General features: G+C 43.0%; 1 protein-coding gene across 3 annotated transcripts in view; it reads left to right on the forward strand.

Annotated features, from left to right (window-relative positions):
* The window catches only part of SLC22A23 (solute carrier family 22 member 23), a 186,347-nt gene that overhangs the window by 73,014 nt on the left and 101,894 nt on the right, over positions 1-11,439 (forward strand). The window lies entirely within an intron of this gene.

Consider the following 11,439-nt stretch of genomic DNA (forward strand, 5'->3'; position numbering starts at 1 on the left):
CTGTGTTTAACAGACACTTACATATGTGTAATATAAGTGAATGGATTAAGAATTGGTACAGAGTGGCTAAAAGCCATTGGAAATTTAGGAGAAAAAAGAAGGACATGAGCTTTGAGGGAAGGTCTTTGTGTGGGAAGGAGGGCTAGGATGGAGGTATTTAGTGGCAAAGAGATAGAAAGGCACATTCTATAGTGAAAGAGGTGTACAGTGACTGAAATGGGAGCTACATGATGTGAGTAGAGGGAGGTAGAAGGGGTGGTGGGAAGTGGTGGGTCTCGTAGGAGCTCTAACCTGGCTCACAAAGGTTGGCTTAAGAGGAGAGCAGTGGGAGAATTCACTTTGCACTGAGATTTGGTGTTGGCCTCCTTTGGCCAAGGCACAGCAATGGTTAAGTGAATTGCTCAAATCAGATAGTGAAATGAGGAGAGAGGAGGAGGCAACTGGGTGTCCAGTCTTTGGTCTGGCTTCTCACTAGTGCATGCCACTCTGAAATTATTGCACAATAAACATTTGTATTCTGAAGCCAGCATTAGTATTTACTGCTTTGCTCTTACTGGCACAATTGCGTAATAAAATCTGCAGGACCTTTATTATCCCAAATGCAATGTGTTTTTCCAAAGAAATATATATGGCTATAAAATATTCAAAGATAGAATATAGAAGAGGCTTCCTAATGCCTGCTAGAAATGGAATTGAAATATCCATTGCACCAAATGAACTTATTTCTACTATTAAAATTCCTAGTTTACCAGCTACTTAAAAGGCAAATTCAAGTAAACGGAATAGTCATGTGTTTTCCTCTAAGCACAATATTTTAATAAGAATAGAGACAGTTGATAGACATTTATATCTAGATCTCTTCTTTCTGCCCCATTAAACCAGAAATTGGTCTTTGCCAGTAGTGACCTAGTATCTGTGTACAAAGCAAGATAATTAACTGGAAGGGAGCCAACTGCAGAAGTGCTTATCCTGTCACATGTAATACCAGCCATGTATATTCAATACAGATATGCACATTAGAGGCTTTAAGTCCCCTCCCTGTACAAAGAGACACTGTGCAAAGAGCAGTAAATTACATCTGCTGGAAATCGGTTGTGTAGTAGGCCTGGGCAGAACGCCTGTGTCTGCCCACGGTCATAGCCTGGGCACTGGCCCGCTGGCCCATGTTGATCCCTGGGCGATAAAGCTCACAGTAGTGCCCCGCTACCATGGTGAGTGACTTGTTTAGTTGGATGCATAACTGTGCTGCATATGTGGAAAAGCAATTAGCTTCCTGAGGGTCAGTAGCTGATACTCTATTTCAAAACACAGAATGTGCTCAGATATAATCGTGAGAATTAATGAGACTCAACCACAGTGTATAAGCAATATTTTGACAGGGGGTGGTTTGTTTTGAAGCTGGGAGTACTGAAAATGCTAAATAATGAATAAGGATGGATAAAGCAACTACCAACGAAGTCATTTTCTCTTGGGCTTTTAATTTTTTTCTGCTCTTTTTTTTCTTATAGCTTATTGTCAAAGTCTCACTTCTTGTAGCTGCTGAGATGTTTTTTCCCTTTAAATATATTTTTGGTGTGTGAAAAAAAAATGTCTTTGAATTTTCTTTGTACTTCTTACTCCCATGAACATGACCATTATTCTCTCAGTTTTCCGCACTCACTCTTCGGCCATCTTTAATACCTCTGCCACTGTTAATTACATACCAGATTCCATCAGTTCTCTTTAGAAATGATTCTTAAAACCTACAGCTACCATCCTAGTTCCAACCCAAATCTTAGAATCCTGAAAGGTTAAAGTGGGAAAGAATGTCTGAGATTGTCAGGTACCACCCCTCAGCTCAAAGTTTCCGTTGTCCAAGATTCTACTTGTCTTAGCAGCAGGTCTAGCCCTGAAACCCCCTCTCGTCTTGGGCTCTGGCCATATATTGTGCTGACTTACATCTTGTTGAGACTCTTGCAGTGTTTCTTAAGGCCTCGGCCCGCTCCAGGGCTCTGGCCCATCAAGCCATCCATCCCTCTGTAGTGCCCCAAATAAATCTTATCAGATCATCGCTTTTGGCCCTGTCATTTTCTTCCTCACTGGCTTCCCCCGTTGCTTGTATCTCTAGGTTTTCATTTAAGGGTCATGATAGTTAGATTTCACCTGATTTTACACAGGCACAACCATTATTCTAGCCAGTCACCTCTTGGTCCTCTCAGCTTGCTGTGGTCATTATTGGGTCCGCCTCTCCACTCATATGGTTCCTGCCACGTGGAATGCCGATTTGGACTTAACTGTGAGATCCCCCCAGTGTCACGTGTTCCCTCAGACCTGTCATCACAGTTCTAGACTGAGCTGACCTCCGACACCTGGATGGTTATGCTCTTCCATTCATTTGCATCTGAATGCTTACCAAGTACAAGACATGGTGCCATGGAGGCAATGCGAAGATGCATTGGGCACAAACCTAGCCACACAGCTCAGGGTCTAGCACAGGCAGTAAAACATACACAAAGATAATCGCGCTGTTGGGTAGAATGTAATAAATACTACATTTTTGAAAGATACAGGTGAAGTTGGACCTGTTTATACTAATTAGGATTTATCTCTATGTCCAGAGAGAGGCAATGTGATGTGCTGGTTAACAACTCACTCACTGAAGCCAGAGGATATGTTGCCAGTAACTAGCTATGTGGCCTGGAGCGGTCCTTAACCTTTTGTGCTCAACTTGCTCATCTGTAAAGATGTAGATAATAAAATTGCCTGACTCCCAGGGTTGCTGTGAGGATTAAAAGAGTTAACATGGGAAGTGCTAGGAGAGTGTCTGGCACAAAATAAGCACCGGATAAGTAAGTATTAGCTCTTATTGCTTCCATCACCATCATCATCATCATCTCCACTGTTGTCTCCCATACTTGGCTGAAAATTTCTGAAGGACAGAAATCACAAGGTTAATATTTCCCTGAGCATATGCCGACATTTGAATGGAACAAGAGAGAACCTGATACCTGGCTTATCCTGCACTTCTGCCTCATGATCAGTACAGTAAGCACCTCCGTCTCTCCCTTAGGCCTTATGCTGGCACAGCACTATTTCAGGGCAGCAATCTGAAATGAATTGGCTGAGGATGGCTGTGTCAGGAGTCCCCAAGACCACGCCCAGGATTGATGATTCACTGGAGGACTCCTGGGACTCAGCATCTCAGCAGCTAGTTTGGCTGTGAGTTATTCCAGGAAAAGAACACAGAGCAAAATCAACAAAGGGAAAAAGCATATGGGGCAAAGTCCAAAGGAAACCAGGCTCAGGCTTTCCAGAGTCCTCTCCTGGAGGAGTCTCACAGGACGTGCTTCATTCCCCCAGCACTGAGCTGTGACACGTGTGGAATGCTGTCTGCCCGGGAAGCTCAGTTCAGACCCAGTGCCCAGGGTTTTACCGGGAGCTGGTCAAATAGACACCCTCTGCCTGGCACGAACCAAACTCCACCCTTCACGAAGGCAAGCAGGTGCTCCGCATAAACCACATTATGCAAACCTTGTAGGTGCAATGAGCCATGCTGGTCAGTTAGGGAACAGTGGGAGGGAGGACTCCTGAAATCCAAGTGCCCAGACACCAGCCAAGGGCCAGCCTTGCAAGGAGGCCTTTCTAAGGAGAGCAGTCACAGGTCCACTCTGTTGGCTCCTTTCTGTACAACGACACAGGCTGAAGTTACATGTTGAGAAGCTTTTGACTTCATAAATATTTGGTGACAAAATAATGGGAGAAGGGGAGATTTGAGGCCAAAATTTTGAGAGGAAATCTAAATCAGAATTTGAAAGAGAATTTTGGCCTAAATTCTCCCACAATTTCTGCGTTCAGAGGCTTGCATCTAACACCCGTGTTGTGCCTCCAGCTTGCTGTGATTGACGTGCACGGCCAAGTTGAGAAGCTGGAGCATGTCCTGAGCCCCCTGTGCAGTGAGGATGGGAGACCCAGGGGAGCATGATTCCCCAGGCCCCTGGCCTTTGGACTCCACACCCCACATACATTTGTTTCGCACAAGAAAATAAAGCTCAAGGATAAGAAACCTTTCCCTGGCTGCCTCCTCCTGCCCAGCTCTGTTCACGTTACATACTCTTAACATCTGCTCCCATCCTTCCTTGAACTGGACAGCATTCCCTATACAGCTGTTAGAGGGATCTGCGAGCTCAGATGTTAGTGCATCTTGCCATATTTATTCTGCATTTTAAATTTCCTGTTCCCTGTTACCTCTTACTGCGTTCACACCCTACTTTGAAACTGCAGAGTGCATGATTGACTAGCATGTGTGTTTCCTCTCTGACTGATGAGAAAGTTCATTTGTGTCAGACTTCCTTGAGCTTGCCATTTCATACTTAAAGCTCCGTCTGTTTCAGCCTTCTTCCAGGCATCCATGCCCTGAAGGCAGAGCTCAGACTGTGGACAAGGTTGCCATGGTAAAAATCCCAGCCCCGGCACTTCTAGCTATTTGAATGGAGACTAGAAACAGTTCCTCAAAATAGGGACAATAATAGTACCTAGTGGGTGCTAGGTAGTACCTATCCTAGGACGGTTGTGGGCTTAAAGGAGATGCTAAAATGCAGCCGCCGCCCCTCTCCCCACACACACACACATTAGCATTTGTGAGATCAGGACGCATCTCAGAGTCAGTGCTGTGTCAGAAGTTAACTGGCAGCTCTTTCTTTCTTGGTGGTACATTCAATAATGATACATCTTAAAATTGATGTCATCATGGATGAGATAAAATACTGTAAAAGTCCGTGGCACTTAACACAATGCCCAGCAGGAAACAAACATTCAGGAAGATTAGTTGTTATCAGTGTCCTTATCACCACCAAACAGGATGTCCTTCCAGGAAGGAGATCATCTGATATTCATGTAGTGTCTTTTCTTTTTAGGTGTCTAATTCTTAGAATACACAAGGCAGAGATTCTCATCCCAATTTTAGAGATGAGGACAGCGAGGTTCAGGAAGTGTGGACAACTTACCTCCCCCACAGAGCTAGGAAGGGCCAGACCTGAGACTCTAGCCCAGAAGTCTGTAAGCTGCGGCCACTGGCCAAAATCAGCCAGCTGCCTTTTTTACATGGTCCCTGAGTCATGAGTGCTTTTTACATATCTTAAGAGTTGTAAAACATCAAAAGAAGACTACTATTTTGTGACATGTGAAAATTACAAGAAATGTAAGTTTCAGTGTCCATCAGTAAAGGTTTGTTGGAACACAGCCCTGCTCATACGTCACCTATAGTCTATGGCGGCCTTTGCACTGCAGTGGCAGAGTCAAATCTTTGCAGCAGAAACCACATGGCCCACACCTAAAATGTTTGCCATTTGACTTTTTATGGGAAAAGTTTGCCGACTCCTAGTCTAGTTCTTAGCACTCTGACATGTGTCCTTTTGAGGAAGGAGAATGTCTCATCCATCTTTTTATCTTCCACACTTGGTAAGCACTCAATCAATGTTTGCTAAATTGAATTTCAATTGTCGTTCCTAAGTCTAAAAAGTAAATCTCAAATCATGCTGGTTACCATGGCACCAGATAAACAGCAAAATAAAATGGCCATTTGTTCAAGGAGAGGAACAAAGACACTTTTTCACCTAAGCTTATATTTGTGTTGCAATACTTCTTAAAGAGTAAATAAAATAAAGCGATTCCCCTTATAAGAATAAGGCCACATTCTCAGGAGCAGCTGAATGGGCAAATAAGTCTCAGGGAGGAGATGTGTTCGTTAAACTGAACACTTGGTTTCCTTCTTGTCGGCCCGTGAAAGGCCTGCTGTGCCACTCTAGGGCCAAGAGCGGATGGCAGGGAGTCTGCTGCCAGGAGATCTTTTCCGCAGGTGTGTGGAGAAATGAGTCCACGATGTCCTGCTTTGAAGGCCCTGTTGGTTTCAAGAGATCAAGTTATTAAAACTAAACCAGGATCGATGTTTCCACTGCACTAAATGTTTACAAGGCAGGCAAGTATAGGCACACGCAAGCAAGGTCACTGGCGGAACTTGCTTAATTTGGAGTTTGAGCCAGCCATTGGACATGTGGGTGAGAGGCCCTGAGAGGAGCGGGAAGCCCCACTACCTCACACTGCAGAAGGGTGGTGGCGTGGGGCACTCCAGGAGCTGCCTGTGGTTACAGCTGTGGCATACCTGGCTGATACTCTGAGCAACTCTGACAAGTTACCGCCTTCTCTCCTTGCCCATCTGGAGATGGCTTTCTCTCAAGCTCAGGGGTCCCTCTGGAGAGAGTTCCATAAAGCTTCATGCAAAGTCAGAACAAGAGCTAAGGCCGCCTGCCCTTGGAAGTCCACATAGACCCCCGCCGCCCCCATCAGACTCAAAGTTCCTCAAGGAGCAGCTCAAGATTCTTTAGAATTTGTTTAAACATTTCAATTGTTTTATTAAATAATTTCCCTTTAAGTCATTTCTCCCCAAAGCTTAATTTTATAAAGATTTTTTTGCATTCCTAGATGTGGCTGACACCTTTAGTTTTATAAAGAAAATCAATGGAAAAATAAGTTTGGGGGAAAAAATCCCCAAAACATGTTTTTTAAATGGAAGCATAGACTATACTCCATAAAGTGAAGTTCAGTGTACACTGTTGTCCAGGCTCTGATAGTCATCCTGATAAAATTGGATCTATTTTTCTATAGTTTGCCTCTTTCTCCCCAAAGAAAAGTTTGATGCTTAACAATTATTAATTGTGGTTACAGTATACTGAGTTTGTTTTTGTTTTTTTTTTCTCTTGAATATGGAGGTGAACCTATATGTAAGGGAAATTTTCACAAGAAAAATGTTATGCTTAAGATATATTCAACATTTCTAATATTGAAGCAATATTGTTTCAACACACACACATAAGTATGAAGCATTTCAACAGCCTTTGGGTTGACATGCTTATATAAACTAGTCTGGGGTCCCTCAAAAATGTGACTTCTAATTGAGAACCTGAATATATGTTTATACCATCATTTCTAAAAAGCAAGTTACACATGAACTTTTGGAAAACATTTGTGAGGTGGATATTGCCTTGAATATAGGGTTGGAGGAAAATTACCGGGTGGTAATAGTGATTTTTAAAATCCTAGTGCTACAGTCCTTTTTTGTCATAACTTTTTTGTCCTTATTTTTTAATTAGGGACCCTACAGGGTGGGACAAGGATTCATAAGGTTTTATCAGTTCCCTTCTGCCTGGAATATCCCCATCTGTCTTTAGAACAAATGGTTGAAGGAGACTGGAGTAATTATCAGCTAAGCTAAATTATTCATGGGAATGTTAAGAAGGTAAAAGTATTTTCTTAAAAAAATGTAAACTTCACACTTTAAGTGACAGACATATTTAGGTTACAAACAGAGCCATCTCTGGGAAAGACCATAGAATTTTAATTAGCTCATCACTGAGCAGTTCTGATGCGTCAGCAGGTTGGTCCCTGATGCCAGGACTTCTGTGCTGCATACACAGTTTGTTCAGTGGTTTAAGTAAAAATAGGAACCGGTGTCCAGCCTAAAGAAGCTGTCTGTAAAGCCTGCCTTCTGCACAACACGCATCTTGGGAACTGGAATTGCTACTTACCCTATTTAGAACTTCCTCTCCATTTGGCGTTTCCGTTGGTTCTTACTCTTTCTTGACTCATATTATTCTTGTCCCCCAACCCCTTCCACACCTTGTGATTCCCTATTTTATTGGAATCTTTTTGCATAATTTACTCCATCGGAGGGTTTATTTTAATTTCCCTGAAATCTTACAGATTACATTTCCCATCCTTGACTTTTTTCAGCTTTTAATCGTGCTGACCCACTTTATGTTGAAATTTGGCCAATCTGACAGAAATGAAAGTTCCTTTTAAAGCAGTGCTTCTGAGTTCTCCGAATCTTTTTTGGGTCAGAGACCCCTCTGAGAATTTGATGAAAACTGTGGGTCCTTCCCCAGGAAAAATGCATACCTAACGCACATACACACACGCAAACATGCCCATACAGTTTTACAGGAAATTCATGGATATCCCTAAAACACATCTGTGGATCCCACATTGAAAATTAAATGGCTCTGGTTGAGTACAAGGGGCCAGGACCCAGGGGGAAGACTGACTCGTATTGCAAATCCTGGGTCACGTGGAAGATGCATTATGTGAGACACCAGAGCAGAAAGTATATTTCCAGGATGAAAGTGCTATCAAGTACTTTGTCGGATGAACCAAGGATTCAAATTTTGGTTGAAATCTCCTATTTCCAGAAAATACATTTTGTCCAAAAAGGTGGAAAGTTGTTGTGACCCCAGAAAGCTTCCCACCTTTGCTATCCAGCTTTAGTCACCTTGACCTCACTGGAGCCCAATGATGGGATTCTCACTTGACAGGCTTTGGGCAATGGGTGAAGACAGAACCAGAAGTTTCTGGATGAGGCTGAGACAGCATAGTAGAACTTAGTGTTCAAGAAAACATGACTCAGCCCAGTGAGAAAGATGTGGAGACCAGCGGCTGGGTTTTGCCGTGTTCTAAGCAGAGGGAAAGGTAGTTGCTCAAATAAGTCCCAATCAAGGTCATTGGCTACATTGGGCAGGGAGTGTCTGTTCCCTTTTTCACCTCATGTGACTAATCTTTAAGTGCCAACAAATAGTCAGCAGTCCTTCAACGGACTGACTGCCAGCTAATGCCAGTCTCCTGATGTTGAGACATACCTCTGGATCTGTGGAGGGGCTGCACATAGTGTCAGAGTAACGTCCTACCTTTTGGTGGGGCTAGGGGTTCAGCCAGTGCACCCCCAAGGAACCCCAAAGCAGGGAAACTGGCTGTTTGATAGCACAAGAAAAAGTTTTTCTTTCAGAAAGCCTCCCATTAAAACTATTTTATCAGTGCAAAAAAAAGAAAAAAAGAGCAGCCACTAGAAAATCTGACCTAGGATTCATGCTACACCCTTCTACTGCCACCACTGGCTGTGTGACTTTGGGCACCCTGGGGACCTCCCTGAGCCTCAGTTTGCCCATCTGTCTGATGGGAATACTAATGTTTTTCTCTCGGGGCTCTTATGAGCCTGTATTATAAAGCTGTGTAGTGAGCACCTGGCGCCTTCTCTCCACTCTCCATGACCCAGATGCATCTCAGTCTTGGCGGGGGTGGCCATGGGCCTGCACTGCTTTCTGGGAGTTTTTGGAAGTAAGATGACCACAGAGCTATCTGCACGCACTGTTGAGGCCAAGTTCTGAGGCCATAGGATAGCCCTGCAAGTGCCATCAGTCCTGGCCCGCCAATGCCTGAGATGATGGTGTATAGAAATAGACATTTTCAGTGATGACCAATAGTCAATGATGGCCAAAGGATGAAGCTTTGAATACCCAACTAAATGCCTGACCCTCATCCTGCCTCGAAAGTTTGGTGTGCGGACTGTTCTAGAAATGTACTTTGAATTTCTGGAACATGATGTTCTTGAATTTCTGAGAGTGATGTTCTTGCCACTGAAGCAGTTGCGACTTCCAAGAAGCCCAGAGAAGCCAAAAGCTCCATGGAAAAGAGCAACTTCTTTGAGCTTCACAAGCACTTTCTCTAAAGGTTGCTGGCAAAAATGTCTGGTGGAGGGCAGAGATGCCCATCAGGGGTTCGTGGGACTCACTGAATGACGGACGGCCACGTTTGTACATAGGGAGACCCTGCTCACCGGCTCACTGCTCGAGACATACGATCACCCCCTGCCTTTTCATTCTGGAGGAAATATCTAGGGTGAATCCTGCAACACTGACAAAGCTCAACGAAGTTTTATTTTTTGAGTAGAGGATGGGGTGGGGCATAGAGGCCACTTGCTGAACCAAAATTTCACGTAAGCTTTGCTGGGATCCCTCGTATCCCAAGGTCCATGTGGCTTCAGCTGGGCCTGAGTTCTGATTTAGAAGTTCTCTAGGAGTGATATTTTGGGCGGGTGTTTTGCTTGGGAGGAAGGTCTGAGTGAGTTTTGTGCACTTCAGCAATTATACAGTTCCTATAGAAGTATTTTTGCATGTGAGGTATCTTGAGTAGCAAATAATTCAGGAAAAGTTAGTTTTCATACGATACTGATGGTAATAATCATAATTAAGTTATTTATTTAATCTGGAACTGTACTGGACAGTTGGACATATTCACCTCTTCCGCCACAATACTGTTAGTAAAATATTGAGCACCACTTAACAAATGGGAATACTGTGGCTCAAAAAGTGGCCCAAGGCCACGCAGCCTTACTGTGATGCAGCTGCAGCTCGTACCCAGGTCTTTCTCACTCTGACTCCCAGGGTCCTTCCGCCTTTTCCTCTACTGTTTCATTGTGCCATGAACCTCCAATACACGCATAACTACTATGACAAGTTACAGGAGTCAAAGAAGTTAAGTGAGTAAAAAAATGAGAAACCAACATGTCCTTTGGTTGACAAATTAATACGTTGTTTTAAAGATAACGTTTTCTAGTTTCCATTTTCCTTTTGCCTCCGATGTTCCCAGAAGAATGAAGAATAAAGAGGTTTACATTACAGACCTGATGACTAATTTTTTTAATTAAATTTATTGGGGCGACATTGGTTAGTAAAATTATATAGGTTTCAAATGTACATTTCTGTAATACATCATCTATATATTGCATTGTGTGTTCACCACCCAGAGTCAGTTCTCCTTCCATCACCATTATTTGACCCTCTTTTCCTTCTTTTTTCTCCCTCCCTCCCCCGTTACCCGCTGGTAACCATTAAACTGTTGTCTGTATCTGTGAGTTTTTGTTTTTGTTTGTCTTGTTCCTTTGTTGCTTTCAATGTTATATCCCACATGAGTAAAGTCATATGTTTCTTTTTCTATCTGACTAATTTCGCTTGGCATGATAATGTCAAGATCCATCCATGTTGTTGCAAATGGCACTGTTTCATCTTTTCTTATGGCGGAGTAATATTCCATTGTATATATTTACCACATCTTCTTTATCCAGTCATCTATCGAAGAGCACTTTGGTTGTTTCCATGTCTTGGCCACCGTGAATAATGCTGCAATGAACATAGGGATACATATATTTTTACAGATAACTGTTTTCAGATTTTTGGGGTAGATACCCAGAAGAAGGATTGCTGGGTCACATGGTAATTCTATTCTTAATTTTTTTAGGAAACTCCACACTGTTTTCCATAGTGGTTGTACCAATATACATTGCCACCAGCAGTGTATGACGGTTCCTTTTTCTCCCCAGCCTCTCCAACACTAGTTATTATTCGTCTTGTTGATGATGGCCATTCTAACAGGTGTGAGGTGGTTTTGTTTTGCATTTCCCTAATAGCTAGTTAATTGAGCCTTTTTTCATATATCTGTTGGCCATTTGTATATCTTCTTGAAAAAAGTGTCTGTTCAGGTCCTCTGCCCATTTTTTAATTGGATTATTTGTTTTTCATTGTTAGGTTGTATGAGTTCTTTATATATTTTAGATATTAGCCCTTAATCAGAGGCATTGTT

Source organism: Rhinolophus ferrumequinum, chromosome 9 (assembly GCF_004115265.2).
Source record: "Rhinolophus ferrumequinum isolate MPI-CBG mRhiFer1 chromosome 9, mRhiFer1_v1.p, whole genome shotgun sequence".
Lineage (NCBI taxonomy): Eukaryota > Metazoa > Chordata > Mammalia > Chiroptera > Rhinolophidae > Rhinolophus > Rhinolophus ferrumequinum.